At 42.4% G+C, this 16,714-nt stretch overlaps 1 long non-coding RNA gene across 1 annotated transcript in view; it reads right to left on the reverse strand.

The window, feature by feature from the left end:
• Positions 1-6,364: 6,364 nt before the first annotated feature.
• LOC117098314 overlaps positions 6,365-16,714 on the reverse strand; it is a 57,299-nt gene continuing 46,949 nt past the window's right edge. The window contains exons 2-4 of the long non-coding RNA XR_004443327.1: positions 11,271-11,514; positions 7,528-7,575; positions 6,365-6,544 (exon numbers count right to left, since the gene is read on the reverse strand). This is a non-coding gene — a long non-coding RNA (uncharacterized LOC117098314). The remainder of the gene's footprint in view (positions 6,545-7,527; positions 7,576-11,270; positions 11,515-16,714) is intronic.

Below are 16,714 nucleotides of genomic sequence, written 5' to 3' on the forward strand. Positions count from 1 at the left end.
TCTCTACTAAAAAATACAAAAAACTAGACGGATGAGGTGGCAGGCGCCTGTAGTCCCAGCTACTCGGGAGGCTGAGGCCGGAGAATGGTGTGAACCCGGGAGGCGGAGCTTGCAGTGAGCTGAGATCCGGCCACTGCACTCCAGCCTGGGCGACAGAGCGAGACTCTGTCTCAAAAAAAAAAAAAAAAGAAAAAAAAAAGAAAAGCACTTTCAGACTGGGCGTGGTGGCTCATGCCTGTAATCCCAGCACTTGGGGAGGCTGAGGCAGGCGGATCACCTGAGGTCAGGAGTTCAAGACTAGCCTGGCCAACATGGTAAAACCCCGTCTCTACTAAAAATACAAAAATTAGCTGAGCGTGGTGGTGTACACTTGTAATCCTAGCTACTCAGGAGGCTGAGGCAGGAGAATCACTTGAACCCAGGAGGCAGAGGTTACAGTGAGGCAAGATTGTGCTACTGCACTCCAGCCTGGGTGACAGAGTGAGGCTGCATATCAAACAAAAAAAAGTCACTTTCGTATCCATTTTCTCTTTAACCCTTACAAAAGGCATGTATAGGCATGTGGGGTATTTATTATTCTCATCCTGCAGAGGAAAAAACATAGGCTCAGTGAAATTTAATGATTTGCCCAGTTGCAGAGATGTTAAGTGGCAATGTTGCTATCAAATCCATGTCTATGTGATTCCCAAATCCTTGCATGATAGGCAGGATTCTATGTCTACTAAGATTTCTCTCCTTGCCATCCCCATGTACACATTCCATATAATCCTTAGGACTGTTAATTTGATTGCTTTTACTGCCGTGATTATATGGCAGTAAATATTACATGGCACAGCTGATGTTAAGAGAGTATACAAGGGGGCCTGGTCTCATCACATGAGACTTTTAAAAGCAGAGAGTTCATTATGGTCAGTAGCAGTGGCAGAAGTCAGAGAGATGCGAAGAGTGGACCGGGCTTGCTGCAATGTTTTTACTTTGATGGAGGAGACCATGAGGAGCTGAGAGCAGTTCACAGCCAGTGGCCAGCAAGGAAATGGGACCTTTGTCCTGCAACTGGAAGGAACTGAATCTGCCCACAAGAATGGGCTTAGGCAGGTCTTTCCCAGAGCCTCCAGACTAGAACTCAGCCTGGCTGACACCTTGCTTCAGCTTTGAAGAGAGCCTGAACAGAGAACCCAACCAGGCCATGCTGGACTCGGAAGCTACAGAACTGTGAGCTAATGGATGAATATAGTTGTTCACCTCTAAGTTTGTGGTAATGTGTTATGAAGCAATAGAAAGCTACCACACCCTGCTTTTCTTGCGAGAACTTAGGACTTGAGACAAGATCTTTGAACTTTTCTGGTCTTAATTTTCACTTGAAAGAGGATTAGATGTGATCTTTGAGATTCTTTCCAGCTCAGATGACTCTAAGATTCTTAAAACAGTTTCTTATGAAAAGTAATCTGTATTTTAGGGCCATGGCTATGGATATGTTGGGAAGATAGAGTTTGTGGCTCCTGATTCGAAGGCCATCAGCTCATTTGTGGAAAACTTAGGGAACACATGGAGGGAATGAGGCTCTTCAATGTCTTGAGGCCTTGTGTTAGAGCTTGGAAGTACCACAGGAGTAAGGCAAGGTGCCTGCCCTTACACTCTGAGTAGGGGGGCCGAGCGTTGGTGTCCATATGAATAAGCAGTGACTACAAAGTAAAGTCCCAGAGGAGAGAGGGAGTCTTAGTTGGAGGATGTAAAGCTTGGACTGGATTTTAAAGCTAAGTGGTTTGCCAGGCTTTTGGTGCTGGAGCAGCCCGAATAGAGGTAGCAGCATAAAGGAAGGCATGGGAGTGAGTGAGACTGACCGTGCAGTTTATACTTGCTGATTCTAAAGCCCAGGGCAGGCATTGAGTAAATGGAAACTGTTAGCGAATAGATTATTGCTGGAGTATTTGGAGTGGAGAGGCTGGAGAGAGGATTTTGTAAACAGGATACCTCTATGCTGAACATGTTGAGCATCACTGTGATATAACCTTGCTTATTTTATTTTATGTATTTATGTAGTTTTTTCTGGGGACTGAGTCTCACCCAGACTGTCACCTAGGCTGTCACCCAGGCTGGAGTGCAGTGGCACCATCTCAGCTCACTGCAACTTCCGCCTCCTGGGTTCAAGCGATTCTCCTGCATTAGCCTCCCAAGTAGCTGGGAATACAGGTGCCCACCACCACGCCCAGCTATTTTTTGTATTTTTAGTAGAGACGGGATTTTACCATATTGGCCAGGTTGGTCTCTAACTCCTGACCTCAAGCGATCTGCCCACCTCAGCCTCCCAAAGTGCTGGGATTACAGGCATGAGCTACTGCACCTGGCCCCCACTAATTTTAAATCCATGTAATCAATATTTACTAATCCTTTAATCTAGTGCTTATCCCCTCTGAAGGATAGTTTTGTTGAGCTTTACTTTCTGTAGTTAGAATGATAAAATCAATAAGAACATACTGAATATATTCTTCCCATTGACTTCACAACTTAACCCTGCTCCTACCTGCCACCTAACACAGGATCCTATTAGGCTTTCTTGAAGACTTACTTGTCCAAAATATAACTTTAATGTGAATGACAGAATCACAGGACTGAAATAAGAATTACTGGACTGCAAACTTCTTTTCACTGCTCGGTATCACCTAAAGCAGTCAGCACAGTTTCCGACACACAGCAGGAGCTTGGTGTCTAATTAAATTTAATTTGAGATAAATTGAAATCAGCACACAAATCAAAAAGGAGCAGGGATCCTATTTAGAGCTTCCTGATGGATTGTGCTCAGGCTTTTTGCACACAACAAACCTGAATGGCTGGAAAGCATGGAGCAGCTGCAGCACACTTCAGGAGAATGCCACAGTTCACACTCCTGATACTGGAGAGAAGCCATTCAGCTGCCAGGAGGAAATCCCCTCTTCACACTATGTCCGAGCTGTTCTATGAGCCACCAGAGACTCAGTTATTATTACTGTAGTTGACTGTTCCATGAGTTGATGGTCAAATTACATTAACAATTATGGAAAATAGTGTGACACTAAAGAATTATTAAATAGTTCATATGCATTGCTAATCTCCCACCGTTATACAGAGTAAAAGACCAGATAAGATAGACAGTTGGTAGCTGCAGGTTTATCTGCTGATTTTTGGTGGGAAGATTTTTTCCCCCTAAAATCTACCATTAATTTATTCATTGACTAAATGTTTATACCCACTGTGACTCAAATGCTGGGCTGGCCTCTAGGTTTGAACTGCAAAAAAGATCAACACTGTCCCTTGCCCTTATATGAAGCTTAAAATCTAGAAGTTAGAAACTTCAAAAATGTAAAGTATTTTGATGGCTAAGGGCAAGATGCTCTTGGAGTGAGTGTATGTACAGGGAACAAACCTAGTCCAGGCAGGTGAGGTTCTCTAAGGAAATAATAAGTTAGGTGACAACTGAATATTAATATGAGTTAACAGAGGGAGGGAGAGAGGAAAGTGTGGGAGAGATTTCAGGCCAAAGAAATAACCACATTCTTATAAGTTAGCTCTTACTAAATTGAAAAATCAAGACAATATCTAAAAGAAAAAGGATATTCTAAGTGGAGAAGGCAAAAGTGAGATTTCAGACTTAATCAACCTCATTCCTTTTCCTGCGAATTTTGCCCTCTTGTGGCAGTTAGCTGTCAATGAACATACTTTGTCAACAGGTTTCCTTAGATTCCTGGTACTGCTTTTCGAGCTGGAGGTCTTTGCTTTAGAAAAGGACTATTACATTGGTTTCCAAGTTTTGTTCAGAGGCACACCATTGATTATCTGCTTCCCACATGTGCCCGTAGTTTGAAAGGGTTCTGTCAAAGATACACTGTTTTTTTGTTGTTGTTTGTTTGTTTGTTTTTTGAGAGATGGTCTCACTCTGTCACCAGGCTGGAGTGCAGTGGCATGATCATGGCTCGCTGCAGCCTCAACTTTCCAAGCTCAGATGATCCTCTCACTTCAGCCTCCTGAGTAGCTGGGACTGCAGCGCATGTCACCGTGCCTGGCTAATTTTTAAAAAATCTTTTGTAGAGATGGAGTCTTGCTATATTGCCCAGCTGGTCTTGAACTCCTGAGCTCCAGCACGCCTCCCACCTCTGTCTGCCAAAGTGCTGGGATTACAGGCATGAACCACCAGGCCATGTCCGATACACTTCCTTTTCCTTTTTTTTTTCTCTAACTGGATTATCTTAGTTACATTATTAAGTTGATATAATTCTATATAAAAGCAAATAAATTTGTTTTTCTGTTTTATTTGGCCTTGTAAACTCTAGCTCTGGCTTAATAAAGCTGTCTTGCCTCTCTATGGGACCATTTCCTCATCTGAAAATGGAAATGCTAAAATAGATATAACAGCACCTACTTTTAAGTAACTCAGGAAAAATGAGCTGTTAAGAGGGTACTTAGTAAATGTTTATTCCTTTTCTAGCCTTCTCATGGGCAAAAGTTTGGTTTTAGTAAGCTTACTAACCCCCATTCATATCGCTGAGTTCCCCACCCCCGAGTTTAACACTAATCTACTTCAACCTTCTTATTTTATACATGAAGAAACTAACAGCTAAGAGGAAGGGAGTGACCTCATTTCTGCCCTTGATCTTAATTTGTATATCAGCTAACTTACAGTCATTATAAAAAAAAAAAAAAAGTGAAAATAAGGGCTTATTTTGTATATCAGCTTATTTGCAGTCATTAAAAACAAAAACAAACAAACAAAACAGTGAAAATAAAGGCCGGTGCCTCCCAGAAATAAAAAGAAGCCCACTGTGGCAGAAGAGTGAGCAAGAGGGAGAAGGCCGTGCAATTAGGTTGAACAGGTAGGCCAGGCTCAGACCACACAGCGCCTTCTGGGCAATTTTAACTATTTTTTTATTCCCTGTTCTATGGGCATGAGCATAAGTAATGTCAATGTTATCAGTTAAAATTTGGAAACATCTACCAACTGCATTTAAAATTTTTCATCCGTATGTTTGTAATCGTCAAATCACAGGTTTAAAGTTGTAAACTCTTATTGTGTAAGCTGATAACAAGAAATTAATTTGTTTCCAGTGAAGACCAGAATCTAAAACAATGAGCTTAAGTAGACAAAAGAAATTTGCATTGGATATGGAGGGCAATTCTTGACTAAATGTTATGTGATACTGGCCATGTTACTGAGGCTTTTCTCTCCCGGAAAAGCATATCTAGGCAGCAGTATTCTCGGATCATTATGAATCTGAGGGCTTTAAAACCATGGTCCATGCAAGATGAAGATTTAAACCATCTAAAGAACTTTTAAAACATATTTTAGATATTGGAGTTCCAGTTTGATTTCCTTTTTAAAAAATTCTGGGGAAAATGGGTGCAGAGTTTGAAAACAGCTGGATGTAGAGTATCTTCCATACTAGCTATAAGTCAGTGTTGTGATTCTAAAACATAATTTTGTCTTATATTTATCTTATGTTTATCCATTTCAGATCTCTCTCTTGTGCTCCAGAACCCTGTATTTAACAGTCATTAGACACCTCTACTTCTTATCCCACAGACTTAACATTCTAAAAGTTGATTTAGTCTTTTTCCTCCTAACTGCTCCTTCTAGCCGAGTGAATGTAACCACCACCATTTATCTGTTAGCCCAAACTAGAAACTGGGGAGTCAATTCTGGTCTTTTCCTTTGTCTCCATGCTTACCAGCCATCTGTCTTATGGATTCCACCTCCTCAGAACCACTTGAATTAATTAACTAATTAATTAACTCTTCTTGTCCACTTCTGTTACAGTTACCCACCCTAGATCCTCAACAGGGTTACTGCACCTGCTTCCTGAGTGACCGCTCTGTCTAGTCTAGACTGCTTCCAATCCGTCTTCTGTACTGCTCTCCACCAAGTGAGCTTTCTAAATACAATTCTGATCATGGCACTCCCTCTTTAAATGCTTTCATTGTTTCCCAAGTTTGTGAAAAGTCCACACTCCTTAGGATGGTGTGCAAAACGCTTCACCCTCTCTCTCTAGCATCCTTCCTCCCACTCCATTTCCCTTAATTTTTAAACCTAGCTATGAAAACTTCAGGCACTTTGTCAGATGTGCCAGATCCTCTCTCACTGTTGCCATGCTGCTCTCTTGGTCCAGAATGTCCCTGCTTTCCTTTCCTCATCCTTCATGATTGAACTCAGTTATTAGTTCTTCCAAGAAGCCTTCCCCCAACTTCTGTACCCCAGCCTGAGTTAGGTGCCCATACTTTGAAAAGGACTGTGTAATTGTATTTTGCAGTTTACAAAGTTCTTTTACATATATAATTATTTAATTATTGTAAAAGGCTAGATTGAGTAGACTTATATCCCTTTTATAGATGACACACATAATCATTTAATTCTTTTCCGAAGACTAGATGGGGTAGGTTAACATCCACGTTATAGGCAAGGCTCAGGGAACTGACATCCAAGACCAGGTGGCTGGTTAGTGACAGAGCTGGGTTATGGTCCGAGACTGTGGTGTTGGTCTTCTGACTTCGAATGCAGTGCCCTTTTCCGTCTAGCCCACTGAAACAGAGTCAGAGGAGAAAGCAGAGGACGCACATGCCAGAGTGCAGCAGGCTGCCACAGAAACAGAGAAATCATCCTGCCCCCTTCCACCTCCCCCTGTTTACTCTGATCTAGCCTAGCAGGAAACCTTTTCATGTAGCACAGCATTTCAGGCTGAACAATGCATTTTTAAACTCTGAAAAATGTCATTTCTTCTGACATTTCTGGAAGTACTTCCAAAAATGAAAGCCAATTAACCAGCAACTTTGTTGATTAATTCATTACCTAATTAGGGCTGTGAGGACATTTTGAAATAGATGAAAGAGGTTGGATAAGAGCAGTAAGAACAGAACGGTTTCCTGATGTTTCAGGCTCTGGCTTGGGGCCTGGGGAAAAGTGTATATTCAGGACAGAAAATGAAGGGGAGGACTTTTCTCTAAGAACAGATTTTAGTGGTCTGATTGAGTTGGCAACATGAAAGCCTGTGGGCGGATAAAGACCGAGAAGAACTCACATCTGCTCCCAAGATTTGCCCTGTAGACTAAATTGTGCCCTCTCCCTACCCAATCCATATGTTGAAGACCTAACCCCCTACGGGACTGTATTAGAGTTGGGGCTTTTAGGAGGTAATTAAATGAGGTCATAAGGGTGGAGTTCTAATATGACAGGATTGATGGCTTTATAAGAAGAGGAAGAGAGAGATTGCTCACTCCCTCATCCCGGTGGCTGGGCGTGGTGGCTCACGCCTGTAATCCCAGCTACTCAGGAGGCTGAGGCAGGAGAATCGCTTGAACCCAGGAGGCAGAGGTTACAGTGAGCCAAGATTGTGCCACTGCACTCCAGCCTGGGGGACAGGGTGAGACTCCGTCTCAAAAAAAAAAAAAAAAAAAAGAAGAAGAAGAGGAAGAGAGAGATTGCTCACTGCCTCTCCCATGCACCAAGGAAAGACCATGTCAGCACATGGTGAGGTATCCACTGCAAGCCAGGAAAAGAGCTCTTACCAGGAACCCAAGCAGCTGGCCTTGATCTTCAACTTCCAGACTCCAGAGCTGTGAAAACAATACATTTCTGTTGTTTAAGCCAGCTACTGCATGGTACTTTTTTATGGTAGCCCAAGCACACTAAAATAGTTGCTATGACCACCTCAGCCCTGGTACACTAAGAACAGATAGTTCAGTGTAGGACTCAAATGGAAAAGCTGGATGGATTTCTGCCCACCGTTGCTTTGTGCCCACATTTAGGGGAGAAGACAGAAGGTTTCGGTGCCTTATTTGCTAGTGGGTGTCCTTTTCTTGACTTGTGTCTTTTTACATTTATTGCATTTAGATAACTAATTATTTATTCCTTAATGTGTCAGGTTTCTAATTTTTTTTTTTTTTTGAGACTGAGTCTTGTTCTGTTGCCCAGGCTGGAGTGCAGTGGCGCGATCTTGACTCACTGCAACCTGGGTCTCCCTGGTTCAAGCGATTCTCCTGCCTCAGCCTCCCGAGTAGCTGGGATTACAGGCACCTGCCACCATGCCCTGCTAATTTTTGTATTTTTAGAAGAGATAGGGTTTCATCATGTTGGCCAGGCTGGTCTCAAACTCCTGACCTCAAGTGATCTGCCTGCCTCGGCCTCCCAAAGTTCTGGGATTACAGGCATGAGCCACCGCGCCCAGCCTGTTCTAAACATTTTACACATATAAACTATTCCATTTAGCTTGAAACCTCAATTACAGGGCATGCCTAACACTGATGCTCCTTGTTACATAGTAGACTCGAGGTAGCATTCATTTGCTTTGACTGCCAAACATTATTTAGAAAACTCAAGAGAAGGAGGCCAGGTGCAGTGGCTCACACCTGTAATGGGAAGCCAAGGCGAGTGTATTGCTTGAGGTCAGGAGTTCGAGACCAGCCTGGCCAACGTGGTGAAACTCCGCCTCTACTAAAAATACAAAAATTAACCGGGCATGGTGGCACACGCCTGTAGTCCCAGCTACTTGGGAGGCTGAGGCAGGAGAATCACTTGAACCCAGGAGGTGGAGGTTGCAGTGAGGTGAGATTGCGCCATTGCACTCCAGGCTCTGTCTCAAAAAAAATAAATAAATAAATAAGGAAAGTCTATTTCATTTACCCGTACTTTTTCAATTTTTTACTTTTCCTCCCTGATGTTCCAAAATTCTTCTTTTTATCATTTCCTTTCTGTCTCAAGAGCATCTTTAAGGGTAGATTTGCTATTGACAAATTCTCTTAGTTTTCCTTCATATGATAATGTCTTGATTTCCTCTTAATTTCTAAAGGATATTTTCACTGGATATAGAATTCTGGGTTTACAGTTCCTTGAAGTTCCTTGAAACAATGCTGTGCTACTCCCTTCTGACCATCCCGGTTTCTGAGGGGCAATCTGCTGCCATTTTTTTTTTTTTTCTCCTGTGGATAAAGTGGTATTTCTCATTATTTTTGAGATTTTTTTTCTTTGTCTTTAGTTTTCAGGAGTTTGACTGATATGTCTTGGCATAGATTCCATTAGGTTTATACTGTTCAGAGTTAGCTTCTTGAATCTGTTTTTATGTCTTTTGCTGAATTTGGGAAGTTTTGGGCCATTATTTTGTTGAATACTTTTTTAAGCCCCACCTTGTGTCTTTTCTCTTTCTGCGACTCCAATGGCATATCATAGTATTAGATTTTTTGGGTTATAGTTACATAGGACTCTGAGGCTAGTCATTTTTATCCAGTATGTTTTTTCTCCATTTCCCAGAGATTGGGTAATTTCTCAGATTGGGTTATTTTTATTATCCTAACTTCAGCTTCACTGATTCTTTACTCTGTTCTTCCTATTTTCCACTGGGCTCATCCATTGAGTTTTTCATTTGTATCTTTTAGTTCTAAAATGTTCACTTGATTCTTCTTTACGTCTTATATTACTTTGCTGAGATTTTTCTATATTTTTGTTTTGTTTTATGTGCATCCATGTTTGTTCACTGAAGCATTTTTATGATAGCTGCTTTAAAATCCTCACCAGATAATTCCAACATTTGTGTCCTCTCAGTGTTGGCTTCTGTTGATGGTCTTTTCTTATTCAAGTTGAAATTTTTCTGGTTCGTTGTTTGACTAGTCATTTTCTAGTGTGTTCTAAACATATTGAGTATTATGTTATGAGACCCAGATTCTTATTGAAATCCTTTGTTTCAGCAGGCCCTCTCTGGCACTGCACTAGTGGGAGAAGGAGGATGCTGTCTTGGTACTGCCAAGTGAAGATGGAAGTCCAGCTTCCCCCTCGGCTTCTGTTGACACCCCAGGGAGGCAGTTCCTCGTTACTTCAGAACAGGTGTGGAAGTTCATGCTCCCTGCATCGCCTTCTCTGACACCATCCCAGTGGGTGAGAGGGGTCACCTTGTTACAGCCACGTTGCTAAAATTGGAAGTCTAGGCTCCGCACTAGCTCTTGGCCAGTGGGGGTGGAGCTGCAGTGTTTTCTGTGGGGTTTGATTGGTGTTTTAATTTGTATTTTAGTTCTAAAATTTCTAGTTGGTTCTTCTTTAAAAGTTAGAGTCTAAATATTTTCTGTCTTTCTAGGCTGCCCCTTTCCTGTTCCTTTGGCTAGAGAGAAGAGGCTTTTTGGGGACCTCTTTTTGTCTATGCCCATTAGTGTTTTTGGGCTGCCTGCCTGTTCAGCTCCAAGTCTGGGATATAGGAGGCAAAAACAAAACAAAAATAAAAAAATAAAAAAACCCAGGGAACCCATCCCTGTGTTGTTCTTCGGGTCTCAAGGTCCCTAGCCAGTCTCCCCTTTTCTCCACCATTCAGATTATTGTTTTGTTATATATCTCCAGGGATTTTAGTTTTACTTGGTGGAGGAATAGAAAGAAGTGAGTCTATTGTCTCTTGTCCAGAACAAGAAGTCCTTTTTGTCAACTTTTGAAGAAGATCTTAGAAGATACATTCCCATCATCCTAAAAAGGTCTTAATGGAGTAGACAGTTGCAGTAGCACTTCTGAGGTGGTTAGAAACTAGTTCATTATAGGTTTGATATTCTTAAATCCTTATAGCAACCTTTTGAGGCAGGGATTATTATACTCATTTAACATAAACAAAAACTGAGTTTAAGGTAAAGGGAAGAGGGTGAAACCTGGTGTCCTTTGCAGTACATAATAAAGCCAAAAGATAACTTCCTTACCACCATCTTTTCCACTCTCTGAAAGCCACCATCTTTGCACTTCACTGAGCAAAGTAAGCTGTCGTGCTTGGGTTTTCCTCAGCTTCCTTTCCAGTTTACTTGCACCTCTCTTTACTTCACTACTAGAGAAAGAGGTGCCAGTCTTTCTCTCCCAAAATGTCTCTACTTGCTCCAAATCTCATACCCCCTCTAGGACCTCACTTTCAAACCTTTTACCCCTCTCATATCTTTAATCTCTTCCTCTTGATTTTTCCCCTTATGCTACAAAAATGATGAGGACCCTACCATCCCCAAAACATTGTTCTCTGACCCTTCCTTCCTGTAAACCTGAGTGCTACTGCCTTCTGCCTGTATGTCTGCTGAATCATTTGGCAAACACAGTCAGTGTCTCCACCTTCTACCTCTTGCATCTCAGGACACTGCCGTATCATGCTGGCTCCTGGTCCCACAGCCATGCCAAATGCTCTCTGTGAGGAAAAGTGACCTGCATCCAGGCATCAGGCTAAGGGCCTTCTTCCTTCATCTAGGTACCTACTCTATCAGACTCAGGTGGGGAGTTTCTAAAAGTGCCCACATTGTGACCTCACCTGTTGATTCTGATATGGAGGGCTGAGGTAGAAGTCCGAATCTACTTTAATCTCCCAAGGTGATTCTGATGCATAGCAGGCTTGGACTTTGCTGCTGCATCCGACTCCTTCTCAGGGCTCCTTCCTCGGCCTTGAGGACCTCACAGCTCCTCCTTCATCTGTGCCCATGCCAGGCTGGGTGGGAGACAGACTGGGAAATTTCCAAGTCCTTGCTCACCAGGGCTGACTCAGCTGATAGTAACAACTGTAAACAGAGTATAAAGACTTATGTAATGTTTACTATTTGGCATTTTGCTAAGTACTTTACACTTACTTGACCTAACCTGGCCAGAGAAGATTATCCTTTCTTTGCCTGAAGGCCTTGTACTAACCCCACCTGAGGGTGATGCTTCTTATCCTCAACACCCACCCCACCACCCTCTTTGCTTCTGGATTCATAACTAGAGTCAGAACCCAGTGTGGATAAGTGATCAATCTGACCCAGATAGACATAGCTTATCCATAAAAAGAACAGAACAACTTGGCCAATTAATATCAGCAACAACAGAATGATACATGTGAGAAAGGATTCTAAATATGATAGTTCAATTAGGATGGAATATAATGTTAAATTGGGAAAATTTTACCAGTATTATGCCAGTATCTGAGATTCTGAATTAAATGCCTAGCTGCATCAATGGGGAGTGGCTCTAACATTTATTTGCCTGGCCAGCTAAAACCTGGGTCCAACAGTGAACTACAGTCAATAAAATTGAGATGCAAAGACCTCCCTGGCATAATCTACATTAGAAGAAATCTAAGAACTTCAAGAAGCCGGAATTATGGGGTATATTTTATGTGATCCACTGCTATGGACTGAATAGTTGAATAGTGTCTCCTCCAACTCTACATTCGTATGCTGAAGCCCTAACTCCAAATGTGACTGTATTTGGAGTAAGGAAGTAAGTGATATCATAACGGTGGAACCCTGATCCAATATGATTAGTGTCCTTATAAGAGGAAATGCTGGAAAAATTACTGTCTGTCTACCTTGTGAGGGCACAGCAAGAAGGCAACTGTCTATAAACCAGGAAGAGAGTCCTCTCCAGAAAGCGAATGGGCTGGCACCTTGATCTTAGACTTTCAGCCTCCTGAACTGTGAGGAATTAACTTCTGTTGTTGGAGCTACCCAGTCTATGGTATTGTATTATGCCAGCCTGAGCCGGCTAAGACAAGCACCTACTTACAACCATTGTGTCTGGACTATGGCTCTCTCTCATTTCAAACATCGGCAGATTTCTATCCACATTTAATTTGCAGTAAATGGATTGAACTCTCACCTGTTGATATTTTCCCCTCTTGTTCCTTTTGCTATTTGGGTTGATAAGTTTTGTAAATATTTACACCTTTATTTTAGTTGGATTCTGGGAGATAAGGAAGTTGAACATATGTTTTCCACCTGCCCTCTTTACCAAACCACAATTTTTGATACTGTAGCTTATTATTATTACAGAGACCACATTAGGTATTTAAACAGAGAGGAATTTATGTGGGGAATTGGTTACAAATGAGTTGAAAGTGCTGGAAGAACCAAAAGGAAGACGTGATATCCAGGAATCCAGAAGCCGCTCCCCACTCCTATGCTGCAGATGCTGGGATGGGCCACAGGAGTTCAGAGGCCCCTTCCCACAGCCACTAAGCAACTACCTGGTATTTGAGCCACGAGCAGGAAGTATATGTCTTCTTTAGTTCTGATCTCCTGCTAATGCCTTTTATTGTTAGAACCTGATGATTCCAGCTGTCAATCTAGGGAATATGGATTTTGGACTCCCAGTTCCAGTAGTAGAGGACAAGGGAAAAAATGGATATGGGCTAGGTTACAACAAAAATAGCTCATGTAGTCTATTCCTTTAGCAACTCAGCATTGCTACACACCTCACTACCTATATGCAAAATTGTATACAACAAAAATAACAGAACATCATGCTTCTTCCAGTATGATGCAGCCATACTTGGTGGGGAAGTTGCTGTCATTCTCATCCCCCAGAGGGGAAACACAGAGTCATATTAGTCACCATAACGATGTCTGGGTATTAATTCCTTTTCTGATTCACATAAAATCCCACCTGAACATTCTATGGCCCCAAAAGTAATGAAGATTACTACCAAAACTACTTAATAAATAATAAGAAAGAAGGAATGAAAATGCTTGCTTTGCACACACCATAAAATGATGCTTTATTTTACAGTTTTCATTTATGCAACTAGTCTTGAAGCTATGGTCAATATTTTTGATTTTCTTCCTCCACTACCCCCTCCTACAGTCTCTTTGCTATTGGCTAGTACTTCAGCCGGTTGAGATTCTACTTAACGCAGTGGTAACCCAAACCTGCAATGTTGAAGGGTTTGAATTCTCAATGATCCTTCTTTTATTGAAAGGCCATAGTTTTCCATTAACATTCAAATATTAACTTTATTAAAGCATAACATATAAATAATATGCACTCATTTAGTGTAGCGCTCTATAAGATTTGAAAAATGAACATAACTCAAGTAACCACCACTGTAAAATCAAATATAGAACACTTCCGGCCGGGCGCGGTGGCTCAAGCCTGTAATCCCAGCACTTTGGGAGGCCGAGACGGGCAGATCACGAGGTCAGGAGATCGAGACCATCCTGGCTAACACAGTGAAACCCTGTCTCTACTAAAAAAATGCAAAAAACTAGCCGGTCGAGGTGGCGGGCGCCTGTAGTCCCAGCTACTTTGGAGGCTGAGGCAGGAGAATGGCGTGAACTGGGAGGCGGAACTTGCAGTGAGCTGAGATCGGGCCACTGCACTCCAGCCTGGGCGACAGAGCGAGACTCTGTCTCAACAACAACAACAACAACAACAACAACAACAAAAAACACTTCCATCATCACTCCAGAAAGTCTCTCATGCCCTTTTGCAGTGATGCCTCATCTGAGTAACAGTCAACTGCTGGTTTGCTTATTAAAGTTTTTCATATCAATAGAATGACACAGGATATACTATTTGGGTCCTGGCTTCTTATACTCAGCAAAATGTTTTTGAGATGCATCTGTGTTGTTATGCATATAGTAGTTCATTCCTTTTTATTTCTGAGTAGTATACCATTGTAAAGATGTACCACCTGCTGTTGGACATTTGTATGGTTTCTACTCTGGGGCATGTAGCGGTTATCAATTTATTGCCTCATAGCTGTGGTTTTGCCCTGAGAGTGCCTTTTCCATGTTAATGGCCTGGATTTCCTTTTTACGGTGAGCAAAATGTTAAACATTGTCAGCAGAGGGCGCTAGAGAAACATTGCAAGAGAAAGGGGGCTCTTCTTGGTACTCCTGTGCTGTGTTCTGCCTTTTCTTGCTTTTGCACATCCTCTGGCACTGCAGATACTCAGTGGCACTGCACCCCAGCCATGCGCCCAGAGTATGTCGTCCCTTGGCAACCTTGCTGCCCTGGGTCAAGCCTAGAGACCACTTTGCCTTGGGCCTCCCCACATGAACACCGTGCACCAGAAGCTGTGTACTGTCCTGTCAGTGAGCAGGCAAGCTCAGAGGGCTATTTTGTGCTGCCCTGGGACAGTCAACCAGTGCTGGCCATGCAACCCAGCAAAATCCTGTGCCATCAAGTAAATAAGCTGCAACCACACTTCCAACAACAGTGTCTAAATCCCATTCTTGGGGAAAGGGGGCCCTGTTCTTTCTGTACGTACCATATGCAAGATCATATATATCACATTTTTTTTTCCTGTACCACAGTTTGTTTATCCAGCCCTAAGATACTGGTTAGAGCTTTCTTTACATCTTTACAGTACTCGCTGAATCACAGTTTAATAATTCTTTATACTCTACTTCCCTTGCTTACTGTACAGTGACTCCTCTCCTGAATCACGGCCAACTGCTGGTTTGCCTGTTAGTTTGCTTGGTCCAAACTGATACAGAATTGGTTCTGAGACTGATCTCAGGAAATAGACCTGTGAACATGGAGTCTGAGGATGGGTTGGGTCCTGCCCTCGCGCTCATATGCAGTGCTGAGCTCCTTGCTACTGGGAAATGAGAGGCTAGTAACTCAGCAGCATCCCCATGGTTGATTGTGAGCCAAGTGGCTGCTGTGTTTGACCATTATGACAGTAATGATAACTGTAAGGGCTGTGGTGTAAGATGAATTCTTCTGGGTACACTGAGCTCTTGCAGAGAGAAAATGAGAAGCTCAGGCCTGTTAACTTTCAATTCAAGTCATCTCTGACAACCAGAGAGCTTCCATGACAGCCCCCAAAAGTCTCTATTTCTTATAGCCACAACACTGCTGAAAACCAAACACAAAATTTAGTTATGCAAGTTCCTGAATTACAATGACAGTAAATTCACAGTCTTGCCATGTTTCTCACTTGAAAGTTAGGGTATTGATCAGGAAAGAATGGGATCTTGAAAGGTGGATTCGAGAAAACTGATTGGACCCAGATGAAACTGACAATATTGAACCCACAAATCATTTTGAGCCTCCCTCAAAATGGTTTGCCCTCTGCTGTCCAAGGAGACAGCTTCTTCTGCTTAAAGGTGACAACTTCACCTGGGACAGTTGCCTCAAAAAGGGATACTCATCCTTCTCAAGACTCACCACAGCCATTCCCTGTTGCCACTAGATCTATAAATCAGGTAAGATCTCAGCATGATCTATGGGAATAGGTACACACTATGACCCAGGAGGACAGAGCTCAAACACTGAAAGACTTTCTAGGCTTCACTGATATATATCAGTAGAAACTTGGAGAACGTGTGGAAATTGTTTCTAAGGGTGTTAGACTAAGGAAGATAGCATGTAACACCAGATAAACTGAATTCATTGACAAGGGTGCACTTACTAAAGAGTTTGAATTTATTGTCTTACTGGAGGCGGCTCTAACAGCTTACCTGGTTGAGTGACTGAAATGTGGGCTTAACACTGGCTTACATTAGGTGAGGTTGAGATGCTAGTGCTTCCCTGGCATTCTGTGAAAGAGGGAATCCAAAGGCTTAGGGAGATAAAAATGTTGGACTGATCTTATCATGTATGACCTGCATACGTGCTCCCAAACTGTGTTCCACAGGAGGGCCCAGAAGACATTCCCTTCACTAAGACATTGGTCTTGCTTTTTTTAGTAGAGACGGGGTTTCACTGTGTTAGCCAGGATGGTCTCGATCCTGGCTACATGAGAGTGAGGAGTACCTGAGTTGGGAAAAGTGCACTGTGGTGGGCCAGGTATGACTGTAGCAAATTCTTATTGAGATGGGCCCCCTAATTTCAATTAGAATTATGAGATTCCGGAGTAGAGGAGGACATGTGACAGCACTTAGCCGTCAAAAACAAGATGGGTATATTTATCAAAAAAGGCGGCAGAAATGTACTAATAATCAGAATGCTTTGGCTTGCAGAACCCATTGGTGGTGGCTCATTGATCTTGGTATG

This window comes from Trachypithecus francoisi, unplaced genomic scaffold (assembly GCF_009764315.1).
Source record: "Trachypithecus francoisi isolate TF-2019V2 unplaced genomic scaffold, Tfra_2.0 Lachesis_group16, whole genome shotgun sequence".
In the NCBI taxonomy this organism is placed as follows: domain Eukaryota; kingdom Metazoa; phylum Chordata; class Mammalia; order Primates; family Cercopithecidae; genus Trachypithecus; species Trachypithecus francoisi.